The following is a 14,616-nucleotide window of genomic DNA, read 5'->3' as shown; positions in this document are numbered from 1 at the left end:
CTGCTGAATGAATGCTTTTGAATCAATATGAAATATATAAAAAAAACTTGTTGCAGTATATAAAACAATCAACAAATAAAAGTAATGAAATGAAATAGTATAATTTTTTAAATTAGTGTTATTAAGTCTGCTATTAAGTCTACAATTATTCATTTTCTCCAGCCATTGTAACTTGAATTGTTTCTTACCTCTAGTGAGGAGACTAAGTAATTCAAGTCATTATTTTGACCCAGATTTTGGCCTCACCTGAACTGCTTCCTCCTTCACGGCTTCAGGCTCCATTCCCTTCTAAGAGTCTGTAATTCAACTCAATTTTTATAATAAAGAAATTGCTGAATATTCCAACCTACCCAAATTTAATTTTCCTTTTTTTATCTGAATCACACAGTTCATCAATTTATCATGGTTTCTCTGATTTGTTTTCTTATTCATTATTTTTTCATATAATTTTCAACTTCCCTAAGAGACTAATAAACACATTGAAAGCAGAGATAATAATTTTTATTCATTCTATGTTTCGTAGCTTATTTAGCTGAGTAGAACTCACAGAAGATAGGCATTAACTTTATAGAATAAAATTTTATTCATTTTCTCTAGAGCATTTTTTTTAGGTATGCACAGAAGTATACTAGAATTGTGACTTTTTATTAGTATTATCTTTTCATTCAATCAATAAATATGAGAGGACTTCAAAAAGTTCATGAAAAATGTAATTAAACAAGTTTATTTTGGCCTAGAAACTTGGTGAAACTTTTGCATAGTTTTTTTTTTTTTCTTTTTTTTGAGAGCTTTTTGTTATAGGGCACATGTGCTCGCCAGAAAGACAGAGAGAGACAGAGAGACAGAAAGCGAGAAATCACCCCCCAGGGGGGATGGCCATGCCGCAATCCCTTTTCCTCCATTCTCCTCTCGGGATCTTGGGCATGCATGCACACACACCTGGCGTGAGTTTAAGCCACCGGGTCCGGGACTTGAACCACGGTTGACTATGTAGGAGTCCAGCGACATAGCCATTACGCTAACTGCTGGTCCCTGCATAGTTTTTTCACAATACACATTTTCCATGAACTTTTTGTAGTCCCCTTCTTATAGTCATAAGCACTTTCCTTAGGAATGTAAACGGTTTTGCAGACAACACACAATGTTGATTTTGTGATATAAAAAAACTTAATAACAGAATTTTATTGTAATCTGTCTGGATATCCACTGTTCTATTTATAGGAAGGAGATAAAATAGAAGTACTGCTTATCATACCAGGTAGCTTAAATTAAATAAACAATAAATATGAAAGTATGAAACAATGTGTGGGAATAAACCTTGGAAAGATTTAAGAGTTTTATAAATTTTGAGATTTTATCAAGTAATATCTAATTATGTATTTGGTAAGCATTTACCTATTTCCTAATGTATCTATTTTAGGTGGAATTGTATACTTCCCAAAAATCCATTTCTTAAAATCGTGACTTCAGTATGTGTTCTAACTAAGAATTAGGGTTGCTGCAGATGTAATTAGTTATATTTAGATGGGGTTGTAATGAGTAGAGTGGTCTACTAATAAAATGGGTTTGGTGTGCTTATAAGAAGAAGAAATTTGGACACAGACACATATACCGCGAGAATGCCATGTGAAGATAAAGGCAGATATCAGGGTGGTGCTCTTACAAAACAAGAAGAGCCATATATTTCCAGAAAACCACCAGAAGCTAGGCTCAAGGCATACAAATTTACAAATCTCAAAAAATTAAACAATTCAGGTGGCAACACCTGAATTTTTATTTTCTAGCCTCCAGAACTGTGAAATAATACAATTCTTTTGTTCAAGTGACCCAATTTGAGATAATTTATGACAGCCTAGCATGCTATTGTCTTACACAAAATGAACCACAAACAATGGGGAGTACTGCTTTTTTACCTTTTCTTTCTTTTTCTCTTTCTTTCTCTTCCTTTTCCTTTTTTTCTTTTCTTCCTTTCTCTCTTCTTTTTTTATATATGTGTTGTGGGTGGGTGGGTTTGGACCAGGTCTTGCTGTGTTGCAATCTTCCTGTCTTAGCCTCACAATAGCTGTGATTATAATTGGTTACCACCATGCCCGCCCAGCATTTTAGGATCTAGTGAAATTAATCCTAGTCCTCCTGTGTGGCTTTGGCTTGTTGAGCAAAAGTGTCCCAGTGTACACTGCTACAAGTGGATAAGGGCACAGTGCTTCTAAAACCCTCACGCTTCCAATGATACTGTCAAGAAAATAAAAAGAGAAACTACAGAAAGGAAAACATACTTTTACATCACATATCTGATAAGAGATTTATATTTAGAATACATAAACAAGTTATAACTCAAATAAAAGACAAATGATACGATTAAAAATGTTAGTAGATATTACTGTAAAGGAAATACACAAGCAGGTAATGAACACGTGAACAAATTTCCACATCATTAACCACAAGGAAAATGCTGATAAAATCACAATGAGTGGCCCACCAAGTGGCATATTGGTTAAGGCGCTAGACTCCCACATGGCTGACTACAGTTTGAGTCCTAGACCTACCAGCTTGAAAATCCCGCTAGGTGCATTTGTGTGCCTGCCCAAAATCCAGAGAGGAGAAGGGATGGTGGCATGGTCATACCCTCAGGGAGTGATTTCTCACTTTCTCTCTGTCTCTCTCTGGCAAGCACACGTGTCTTATGACAAAAACTTCAATAAAAAAATAATCACAATGAGAGACTATTCCATTATCTACTATAACGTAATGACTAGAATTAAAAAAACAGGAATAACAACAACAACCTGGGCCAGTCCCCACAGTGTAGTATTTAAGCATTATGTATAGGGGATCATAATCTACAAGATCAGCCATGGTTCAAATTCTGACTGCAGCTGCTTGATAAGCATGCCAGGTACGTGTGCATGTGTGCTCCAAATTGTGATGTGATGAAGAAATGGCAGAGGACTGTGGCCTGACCATGTCCAACTGGAGGGTACTTTCTTTTTGTTCCTCTGAAAAAAACACAAGCACTCTGACAATAAACAATATATTAAAATAAATTTTAAAAAATATAGATAATAAAATAGACAGCATGTGGAGAACTCGGAATGCTCATAGATTGCTGGTAGGACTGAAAAATGATACAGCTAAACAGTCCCAGTCAGGAAATTCCTCAAATGATTAAATATAAAGTTACTATGCAACCTAGCAATTTTGTTCCTAGGGGTAAATCCAAGACAAATTAAAACATAGGACCAAATAAAAACTTGTACATGGATGTGTAAAGCAGCATTATTCATAATAAAAAAGTTGTAAATAAAATCAAAATTTCTATTGATTGATGAATGGACAAACAAAATGTGTATATCCATGTAATGGAATATTACTTAGCCATAAAAAGAAATTAAGTACTAATACATACTGTAATATAAGTAGAGCTTGAATGAAGTTTTTGTGAATAGCTTCTCTTAGTCATTCACAAAATATATAACCCCCATTTCATCCCACTTAGAAGTTAGACAGATATACGAGACAAATAATAGATGTCTAGTTGTCCAGGCCATGGAGCACTGCAGGTGATAGCTGAAAGGAACATGTGATGTTTCCTTCTGAGGTGACGTAGAATTGACTGGCATGACAGTTGCACTTATCTAAGAATAGAATAAACAACATTGGATTGTACTGTTTAAGCATGACAGTAAAAGAGTGATTAAATAAAAAGGAAACACTCAAATAAGTCAGTCTTCTTTCTATTTGCCTGTTTAAAGGTGTGAAATAAAGAATATGAAATAAATCACTATCTTTCTTCTCTGAATTTTTCCTACTTTGTTGAATTTATGTTGAATTTGATGTTCTCTTCCACTTTTTATTTTACCTACTTTCCTCTGGTTAGCTCTTCTCACTAATTCTCTTTATTCTTTTTGTCTTTGTGTTACTTTTGGCTAATATAATATTTTCAGTTTCTCCCATTTGCCAATGTGGAATTTCTATATATTTGTGGTATAAGGGATGTCCATATAATATTTTTGGCTCTGGATGTCCATGTGAGTGGAGATTGTATGAGCTTGATGTGATTATGTAGTTGTAAGCAGCTTTTGTGCTAGTTGACTTTGGATCAACGTTTTAACAGAGTGGGGTCTACTAAATCATCAAGCATGAAATCACTTTACAGATGGTAACAAAATGCAGACCTCCTTCCATGGTTCTTTCAGTGACCCTTCCCCAAGTCACACACCTATACATATACCTACTGCTGATTTGGGAAAATGCACTTTAAAGAGGAAAATAAAATAAAATGGAAAATATATTGTACTCATGAAGATGTCTGGCTTTTAAAAAATTGTATTAATATTTACTTTTATATGTTTGACTTACATTTAAAATCTCTACTTACAATTATTCCTGAATCTATAAGGATATTTCCAAAAGTCTGTTGAATAATGGAATTAAAGTGCAGTATTATTCTGGTGCAAAAAATTGAATTTCATGCAATTTTTTTATAATACACATTTTCCATGAATTATTTGAACACCCTTCATATATTCAGGTCATGGTTGTCCTTTAAGAATTTGTCAATATATCTACAAGTGTGTAGATATATTGCCAACGGTTTATGGAACCAGCAGTTAGTGTAATGGCTATGTCGCTGGACTCCCATGTAGTTGGCCGTGGTTCAAGTCCCAGACCCGGTGGCTTAAACTCACACTGGGCGCATGTGTGTGCATGCCCAAGATCCCGAGAGGAGAATGGAGGAGAAAGGCTTGCAGCATGGCCATCCCCCCTGGGGGACGATTTCTCACTTTCTTTCTCTCTGTCTCTCTCTTTCTGGAGAGCGCATGTGCCCTATAGCAAAAACTTCTCAAAAGAAAAAGCAAAAAAGAAAAAAAATTAAGCCAATGGTTTAGAGATATGAATGTTGCTTAGAACTTTTCTTAACTATTAATTACTCTAATTGCTATATGTAACCATTATATAATATGTACAAATTAAGTCTTAAGTAAGTAAATAAAGAAAATACTTTATGTAATGGAATAGTTGAATTTTCCTATAGTCATAGATGTTAGAAAATGGTTTTTAAGATTTTCACAATAGGGCACGTGTGCTAGCCAGAGAGGAAGAGAGAAACAGTGAGAGGGAAAATGAGAAATCACCCCCTATGGAGATAGCCATATCACGACTCCTTCTCCTCCATTTGTCTCTTAGGAGTTAGGACACTACACACACATGCCCAGTGTGATTTTCAAGCCACTAGATCGGGGACTCAAACCTCAGTTGGCCACATGGGAGTCCAGTGTCCTAACCACTATGCCATCTGCTGGTCCCCAGAATGTTTTTTTAAAGAAAAATAAGGATCATCTTGTCTACTCTTTTTATTTTAAGAATAGAGATACCAAATTCATAAATTGTGATATATTTATAGCTTAAATATTGTTCTACAGTTAAAAGAACAATAGCTGTGATACACACAACATAGACACAGCTCAAATACATTAATTGGACAAAAGTAGACATATATAAATGAGAAGATGCTAAATTATTTCAGCTAATGATAATAAATAAAAAGAATATTCTAGTGTACATAAATTAGAGAATTGTTTCTCCGAGAGAAATTGGAAGTAGACTTGCGCAATGTTTTGGGAGAATGGTGGAAATGTTTCACAGCTCTATTGAGGTTATAGCAACATGGGTACATGCATTTGGCAAATTGTTCAGACTTAAAACCTGTGCATTTTCTTTCTTGTAAGTTTTACCTTTTTAAAAAATAGAAGTAGAGGGAAAAACAGCATAATGAATGTTATAGAGACTACATACTTAGCAGAAGAAATAGAAATAGAACCCAGTCTTCTTATTCTAATGCCCATAAATATTCCGCTCCCAGTCAATATGTTACATTGCTTATTGATAGATGAGTAACTAGAAGAATGTTCTTAGGATCTATATTTTTTAAAGAAATCTTTTGCCATTTGGTGCATGCACTCACTGGAGAGAGAGAGAGAGAGGCAGAGACAGAGAAAGAGACATACAAAGGGAAAATGAGAAATCCTCCCCTTTCCCCAAGGGGATGGCCATGCTGCAATCTCTTTATCTCCAGTCTCTTTTTGGGATCTGGGACATGCTCGCACTTGTGCTTTGTATAATTTTCCAGGTCTGGGAGTCCTGCACCTTAATCACCACACCAAACACTGACCCTGGATGTAAATGATTATTAAGATTTGCAAAGCCATGGTTGAAAGACTGTTTTAAATATTTTCACATAATGACTCTTCCAAATATCCCCAATAATAAATCAAAGATATATTATCATAACATAGAGTACAAACTCAGGGAGTGAAACCTGATACTAAAACTTAAGTCTCAGCTCTTTCATACTATTGCTGTTCACTTTCATTTATTTACCCTTTAACTGCTATTATTCTAATGTAGGTTAATATAGTCTTAAAATGATCTCATAAACCATGAGAGTTAATATGAGACTTTAGTGTGGTAGACAATGCAGGCTTGTAACTAACATTCACGGAGCACATAATTCTTAACTTTTGTAGTTTAGAATGTAGTAATTTACTACATTTCATAACCATATTTATGCCAGAAGGTATTATGGTTACTTTTTTTGTAGAGAAGAAAATTGAAGCCAAGAGCACTAACTCCTTGCTTAATGTCATTCAGTAAATAAGTGCTGGAGTTAGGAACTGAGTCAAGAATTTGTCTAGCTTCAGAATACTTAAGATTGGGACCAGCAGTTAGCGTAATGGCTATGTCGCTGGACTCCCACGTAGTCGACTGTGGTTCGCGTCCTGGACCCGGCTTAAAACTCACGCTGGGCACGTGTGCGTGCCTGCTCAAGATTCCGAGAGGAGAATGGAGGAGAAAGGATTGCAGCATGGCCATCCACCCTGGGGGTGATTTCTCGCTTTCTATCTCTCTGTCTCTCTCTGTCTGTCTAGCAAGCGCATGCGCCCTATAGCAAAAACCTCTCAAAAAAAAAAAAAAAAGAATACTTAAGATTAAACACTATGTATAACTTTGTTTTAACTTATAAATAGCAATAATTTTCCTATAAATCAGAAGTAAATAATAATTTGTATTATGAAAAGTGTAATGGAGGACAAGCAGTTAACGTAACAGCTGTGTCGCTGGACTCTCATGTAGTTGACCATAGTCTGAGTCCCAGACCCATGGCTTAAACTCACACCTGGCACATGTGCTTGCATGCCCAAGATACCGAGAAAAGAATGGAAGAGAAAGAATTGTGGGAGGCCATATCCCCTGGGGAGTGATTTCTCACATTGTGTCTCTCCATCTCTGTCTTTCTGGCAAGCACACATGCCCTATAGCAAAAACCTCTCCAAAAAAAAAAAAGTATAATGGGAAGCATTTTGTACTTATTAATAGCAAATCAAGCATCAAAATCTTAAATCACTATACCTAGGAATAAGGGTTGTCCTTTAGATCACCCACAAGAGCAAATACAGAGAAAAGGTCATGAAACATTAGCAAGTAAAATTATTTAGATTTTAAAATTTATTTTTATTAATTATGATTTCTAGTTTACATATATATGATGTGTGCATTTATAGCATAGATTGTGGGGTTTTTTTGTTTTTGTTTTTCAGGGTTTTTTAAGTTTTTTTGCTTAGGGCAAGTGTACTCACCAGAGAGGGAGAGAGAGACCAGAGAGAGAGAGACAGAGACAAAGACAGTGGCATAAAAAGTGAGAAATTATCCCCAGGAGTAAGACCATGCTGCAATCTCTTCTCCATTCTCCTCCTGTGAGTGTCTGGCGTGATTTTCAAGCTCCTGTGTCTGGGATTTGAACCACAGTTGACAATGTGAAAATGATATAATCACTATGCCATCTGTTGACCATAACATTATGGGTTTTAAAGCATCCATGTAGTGTATAATAAACAAATAGAGTGTGTACACATATTCTTATTCTTCAGTATTGAATGTTACAATATGTGTACACATTTAACAATAGTTCTACAAGTTACATTCACTTGAGTTATTTATTAAATTATACATAATTTTTACTCTGCTGTGATACATCATCCCATAGCCTCCTCCTTTTATTTGCATGCATTCCTTTGTCCATTAAACATTTTCTAAAAAACATACTCCTCTCAAGCAGCTGCTGGTATCTACCATTGCTCTCTATATATCTATATTTTTGAGGCAGATATCCAGTATATGTGAAGTGCAAACATTTAGTATTTGTCTTTCATAGTCTGGTTTCTTCCATTTTCTTTCTTTCTTGTTTGTTTCTTTCTTCCTTTCTTTTTTCCTTTTCCTTTTTCTTTTTTTTTTTTAATTTTCAAGAAAGAGAGAGTGTGAAAAAGTGAGAAAATAATCACCATTTTGCCTTCAATTCTTCCTCATTTTTGGCGTGTCTGTGCCCAAACTCCCAAGAGACAAATGAAAGAGAAGGAATTGTGGTTTGGTTATGCCCTGGGTGGGGGGAGCCCATGTGTTCCGTGCCAGGTCTGATATTTTAACCACACAGTTGGTCATATGGGACCCAACTGTGTTAACCACCACACCACTAGCTGGCCCTAATCTGACTTATTTTAGGTAGCATTATATCTTCTAGATTCATTCACTGTGGGTCAAATTACAGGATTTTTTTTCATAGCTGAGTAGTATTCCATTGTGCAAACATACCATATTTTTCAACTCTACTCATCAATTTTTAGGCATTTAGGTTAAACCCATGACTTTTCTGAATAATGTTGCAATCATCACGGATGTGGAAATATCTTTCTGATGGAGTGATTTCCTATCTTTTGGGTAAAATTTCCAGTAGTGGGATTGCTAGGTCATGTTATAGTTATTTATGTTTTTAGATTTGTGAAGAACCTGTTCCATACTGTTTTTGAAAGTGGCTATAATTTCACCATGGTCGATAAGTTACATAATCATCAGCGATGCACAAGAATTTGCTTTTCTTTTTAACCTCACCAGCACTTTTTATTCTATGTTGTTTTGGTAATAGCCTTTCTTAGTGGGGTTAGGTGATATCTTGTGGTTTTTCATTGCATTTCTCTTGTGATAAAAAATGTTGAACTTTCAAAATATACTTTTTAGACACTCATATGTTTTTGATAGTTGTCTCTTCTGATCAATTGCCAATTTTTTTTATTAGATTGTTGATTTTTTCAAGGAACTATTTGGTTCCTTATATATTATTGCTGTCATTCCCTCATTTTAAGCACAGTTTACAAATATTTTATCCTATTCTGTGGGTTGTCTCTTTATTCTTTTGATTGCTTTCTGTGTACAGAACCATTTTACCTTTATGTAATTAATTTATTTTTGGTGTTATTGTCCTTTATTTAGCAGTCTTATTCAAGAAGACTGTCTAACCCAATATCTTGAAGTATCTCTCCAGCATTTTCTTTCAACAATTATGGTTTGAAGATTTATATTTAAGTTTTTAAACCAGTTTGTATTAATTTTTATAGTGACTAGAACTTGATAATGACATATTGAACACTTTATAAAGCTATAGTAATGGTGTAGAAATACAGAAATATGTTAACAGAAAAATATAAGAAAGAAAAATTAAAATATGTATTACAATTTAGTATATAAAGAAAAAGTATTCAAAATTTTTGAAGAAAACATAATAAAAATTATGTTGTGGTCATTGGAATGATGAGTTAGAATCTACAAAAAACATTTTTGGTTAAAGAAGAGTACAAATAGGGAACCAGCAGTTAGCGTAATGGCTATGTCGCTGAACTCCCACGTAGTCAACCATGGTTCGCGTCCCGGACCCAGTGGCTTAAAACTCACGCCGGGCGTGTGTGCGTGCGTGTCCAAGATCCTGAGAGGAGAATGGAGGAGAAGGGATTGCAGCACGACCATCCCCTCTGCGGGGTGATTTCTCACTTCCTGCTCTATGTCTCTCTCTGTCTGGCGAGCGCATGTGCCCTATAGCGAAACCTCTCCAAAAAAAAAAAACAAAGAGTACAAATAAATTCCAAGTGGAGCAAACATATGAATGTAAAATTTGCTGCTTTAAAATATTTAAAAGAAAATGTAAGTTAGTTTTATTGTTAACATGGTAACAAGTGATACACAAAACCCTGAATTTATAAAGAAATGAGTATTAAAATGTATAGATTTAATAACTTGTTCACAAACAAAATTGGAAGCAATTCATTAGGATAAAATACATATGCTATAATGGATTACTTGTTCACAGATATTACCGTTTTCCCACCTTTTCATGACTGTTGCTATGATATTGGACATGTCTTTCACTTGCTTTAATCACTAGTATTTTAGGGGGGGAAAGCCATATGCTTCGGAATCAGAGATTTTAAAGGTACTTACTTATTTAGTCAGCTTGTCTCTTGCACTTTTGCTATCAGTAGGAGAAAAATTTGCCTTTGAAGACAATGGCTTCTAGACTAAAGCATCAGGAGAGTTCTAGAACATGATCTATAGAGTTCTTTGTGCAGAATTGTGACTATACATAATTTGCAAAACTCAGGAAATCTGAGGACTTATGTTAAAAAAAAATAAGTGACATTTTTTAAGCCACCAAAATTCAGAGTTATTTTGTATGAAACTTCATAACAGTAGCAACCTGATGGTTTGAATATATGTATGCACACATAGATATGTGTGTATATATGTACAAAGCATTTATAATCACATAGACAATAGTATCTGCAGACCAGCAAGAAAATGTGCATAAAAATTGGGACCAGCAGTTAGCATAATGGCTATGTTGCTGGACTCCAACGTAGTCGACCGCAGTTCGAGCCCTGGACCCGATGGCTTAAAACTCACACTGGGTGTGTGTGCGTGCGTGCCTAAGATCCTGAGAGGAGAATGGAGGAGAAGGGATTGCAGCTTGGCCATCCCCCCGGGGGGGGGTGATTTCTCACTTTCTGTCTCTCTGTCTCTGTCTGTCTGGTGAGTGTATGCGCCCTATGGCAAAAACCTCCCCCCCCCAAAAAAAATTTGTATAACAATTGACAAAATAAAAGAAAATATAAAAGTCTTCTGTAGGATCAGACAAAGGCACAGTGTTAAAACAACTGAATTCACATGGGAAGGGTCCTAATTTCATGTCCCAGGACCTTCCTGAGAATGCTGGACATGCACTCTCTTGCCTGTGATCTGACTTGCTGAAACTGAGGCTAGATCTCCATGTTAAGACCCTTCTGGCAATGATTGTACTGCCCCTCACACACACACTCCATTTTTCTTTCTGTCTGTGTCTTTCTCTCTCATGGAATAAATAAACTTTTAAAAATGTTTTCTGTAAATATGTTTTAGTCTATTTTTCTGTTTTTAACCACAGAATACAGGATAATTTGTGAAGTAAAGAAATTCATATGGCTCACAGTTCGAATAGTCCCAACTTCAAGGGGCAGTGTCTGCTATGGGTCTTCTTGTTGGTTGAAACTTTCTGCAGAGTTCCAAGATGGCACAGGGCAAGACATGGTGACAGAGTGATAGTGTGTATCTGTCACCACATGCCTGTTCATGTCAGCTCTGGTCACTCTTCATCTTATAAAGTCACCAAGATTGAATGTTGGAGGCCCCATCATGATGACATTATCTCATTCTAATCACCTTCAACAATTCTAATCACTTTCAACACCGTAACCAGAGTAAGTTTCTATCCTCTTAATACCTTCACATACAACCAAAGTTTAACACATAAACTGGGGAGGGGCCACATTTTAACTGTATCATATCTGAATATATGTTTAGCTGTGTTACACCATTTTGTATAATGCACTGGAAATTTTTATAAAACTGCAAATTGGAAAGAAATGGATACTTTCAAACAATGTCATGGGAATGTTATGAACTTTTGTGAATAAAACATATATAGCATATATATCAATACATATGTTCCAAATCCAGATCTCAAGAAGTAATGTACTGGGCCAAACAATATATATATTTGATACATTATTATCATCTGTTATGTTTCATTCATAATATATAAACATTTTTATAATATATTACACACACATTTTTCATTTGCTATGGGGTATATGTCCCCACAAGAGAAGAAGAGCGAGAGAAAGCAAGAAATTACTCCCTGGGGGAAAAATCATGCTACAATCCCTTCTCCCCATTCTTCTCTTGGGATTTTGGCCATGCATGCATCAATGCCCAGCATAATTTTCAAGCCACTACATCCAGCACTCAAATTGCACACTAGGTCATGTGGGATGCAGTCATCTTAATCTCATGTGACCTGCTGGCCCTTATAAGACATATATTTGACAGAATATAATTTGCAGTGCTGCTCTTATTGGGGGAAAAATGGAGAGAAGAAAATTACACACAGAAGTACGAGGTCAAACTTTGAGAAATGGCAAGGAGGATTTCTTAGACATATTATCATGTGGGGAAATATCACACAACAATGTATCTACTGAGAATCATCTAGTATGATTTACACTAAGAATAAACTATATGAATATAAAATATTGGGACCAGCAGTTGCTGTTAATGGCTATGTCGCTTGACTCTCATGTAGTAGACTGTGGTTCGAGTCCTGGACCCAGAGGTTTAAAGTCACGCCAGGCGAGTGTGTGTGCGTGCCCAAGTTACCGAGAGGAGAATGGATAAGAAAGGATTGCGACATGGCCATTCCCCCTGGGGTGGAGGTGGGAGTGATTTCTCACTTTCGGTCTCTCTGTCTCTCTGCTTCTCTGGCGAGCATAAGCACCCTATAGCAAAAGCCTCTCAAAAAAAAAGAATATAAAATATTAAGAGAAAGGTTAGAAAGTTATAAAATGAACAATTAGTAGTGCTTATTTTACTTCAAAGAACATAGAGGACTTGGAAGATGAAAACAGAAGTCATAGATATGTGCTATAGTCTTAGGATAATTTTTTTTCTTCCTGTAAACTTGAGGAAAAAGTAAAAATGTAAGTTAGAAAAGAAGATTAAAATAGGAAAGAATCTTCTTATTCCTAAATAAGAAGGGTCATTACTTCCTGGAGTCATTAAAGTGACATTTAACACATATTGATTTCATGACAGCATTAGAATAAAAATATTGAATCTTATTAGAAGTTCCCAAATCCTGGCTCATGTGAATTTATTAAACGTATATAAAGTTGAACAATTCTAAATATAGAAGTCATCAATCTCTGAATAGTAAGACTCTAGATCATTTGTTAAAGAAATTAGTCATGACATTTCAAAGACAATCTAAGCAGCCTTCTTACTGTGGAAATTTCATTCCTGACAGCTTTGTGCATTAGCTCTGAATACAGAGAAATTGTCAAAATTGACTTTTTGGTAATCCAGCCCACTAGACTGACTGGAGTTAGAGTTATTAAAACAATGGTGACTACATATTCTTGAATATCACCTGTTATTTGGTTAGCAAGGTAGGAAGCAGATAGAAATCTGATATTTCTTGGTTCATATTATGCAAAACTACCATGGAATTTCTAAACAATGTCCATCTAAAATGAGATGTGTATGTATTTTCCCTTGAATTATATGTTCAGCATTACTATGCAGTCCTTCATTATTTTCAAAGACTATGTTTTCTTTATCCTTTCTTAGAGTGTCTTTTTATCACAAATTCTTGATGCCCTTTTTAGTACCTCTAAATTTTGCTTTCTGGAGAAACATCTGGTGTTTTATACCCACTGTATTTAATGTCTATATTTTAAAATTATAATGATTCCTATGAATCATAATTTATACAATAAATATTTTATATATTCATAGTTTTCTTTACAATTAATATTTTATATACATTTTTTCCAAATATTTAAGGTATTCATGATAATAGAAAAGTTTTGTTCCTATGACTTTATGCTTCGATTTCTGAATTCATTCATTTTATGGCTCTGTTTCCTGCAAGAGTTACTGTAACAACATTGTCTCTATTGCTGCTTATTTTAAAAAAAGAAATAGAAAAATAGAATGAATAAAATTTTAACCCATTCTATCATTTTTTTTTATAGAAACAACTTTATAAATAGATTCTTACACAAGAATCTAAACACAGTCAAGAAAAACATATACAGAGCACCCCAGCCCTTCTTTTTTGCTCTGGGAAAAAAGAACAGAAGAGAGGAAAAATGATTCCTTCTTGTTCTTTTTGTTAGATTTTTGCCATGGAGCCTGTGCACTCACAGGAAAGAGACAGAGAAAGAGAGAGGGAAAGTGAGAAATCACTCCCCACAGGAGGGTGACCACATCACAGTCCCTTCTCCTCCCCTGCCCTCTCAGGATTTTGGGTATGCATGCATGCACACACACATGCACACGTGCTTGGCATGATTTTCAACCCACTGGGTCTGGGACTCAAACCATGGTCAGTCACATGGAAGGCCACCATTTAACCACCACACCAACTGCTGGGCCCTCCTTACTGTTTTTAATTGTGTCCACCTATGCAGTCAGTTTTTCAAGCAAAATTTCTATTCCTTTGCTAGGATTTTTGTTTCTTTCCAATGTGGGAATCAGGCTTTTCAGTCCAGCTTTGACTTTGTTTGCAACTTCCTGGTCAGGACTCTGGAGAAGGCTAGAAAGAATAATGGCACCTTGGTTTATATTCGTCCAGGACTTCAGGTTCTTCATACCCACATGCTCTACAAGTGTTTTTGCAAAACGACCTTCTCTTCCATT

At 35.5% G+C, this 14,616-nt stretch overlaps 1 pseudogene; it reads right to left on the bottom strand.

The window, feature by feature from the left end:
- Nucleotides 1-2,124: 2,124 nt before the first annotated feature.
- Nucleotides 2,125-14,616, bottom strand: part of LOC102479807 (pumilio homolog 3 pseudogene) — a 14,070-nt pseudogene continuing 1,578 nt past the window's right edge.

Source organism: Tupaia chinensis, unplaced genomic scaffold (genome assembly GCF_000334495.1).
Source record: "Tupaia chinensis unplaced genomic scaffold, TupChi_1.0 Scaffold140301_1, whole genome shotgun sequence".
Classification (NCBI taxonomy): domain Eukaryota; kingdom Metazoa; phylum Chordata; class Mammalia; order Scandentia; family Tupaiidae; genus Tupaia; species Tupaia belangeri.
This window is presented reverse-complemented; position numbering and strand designations above follow the sequence as displayed.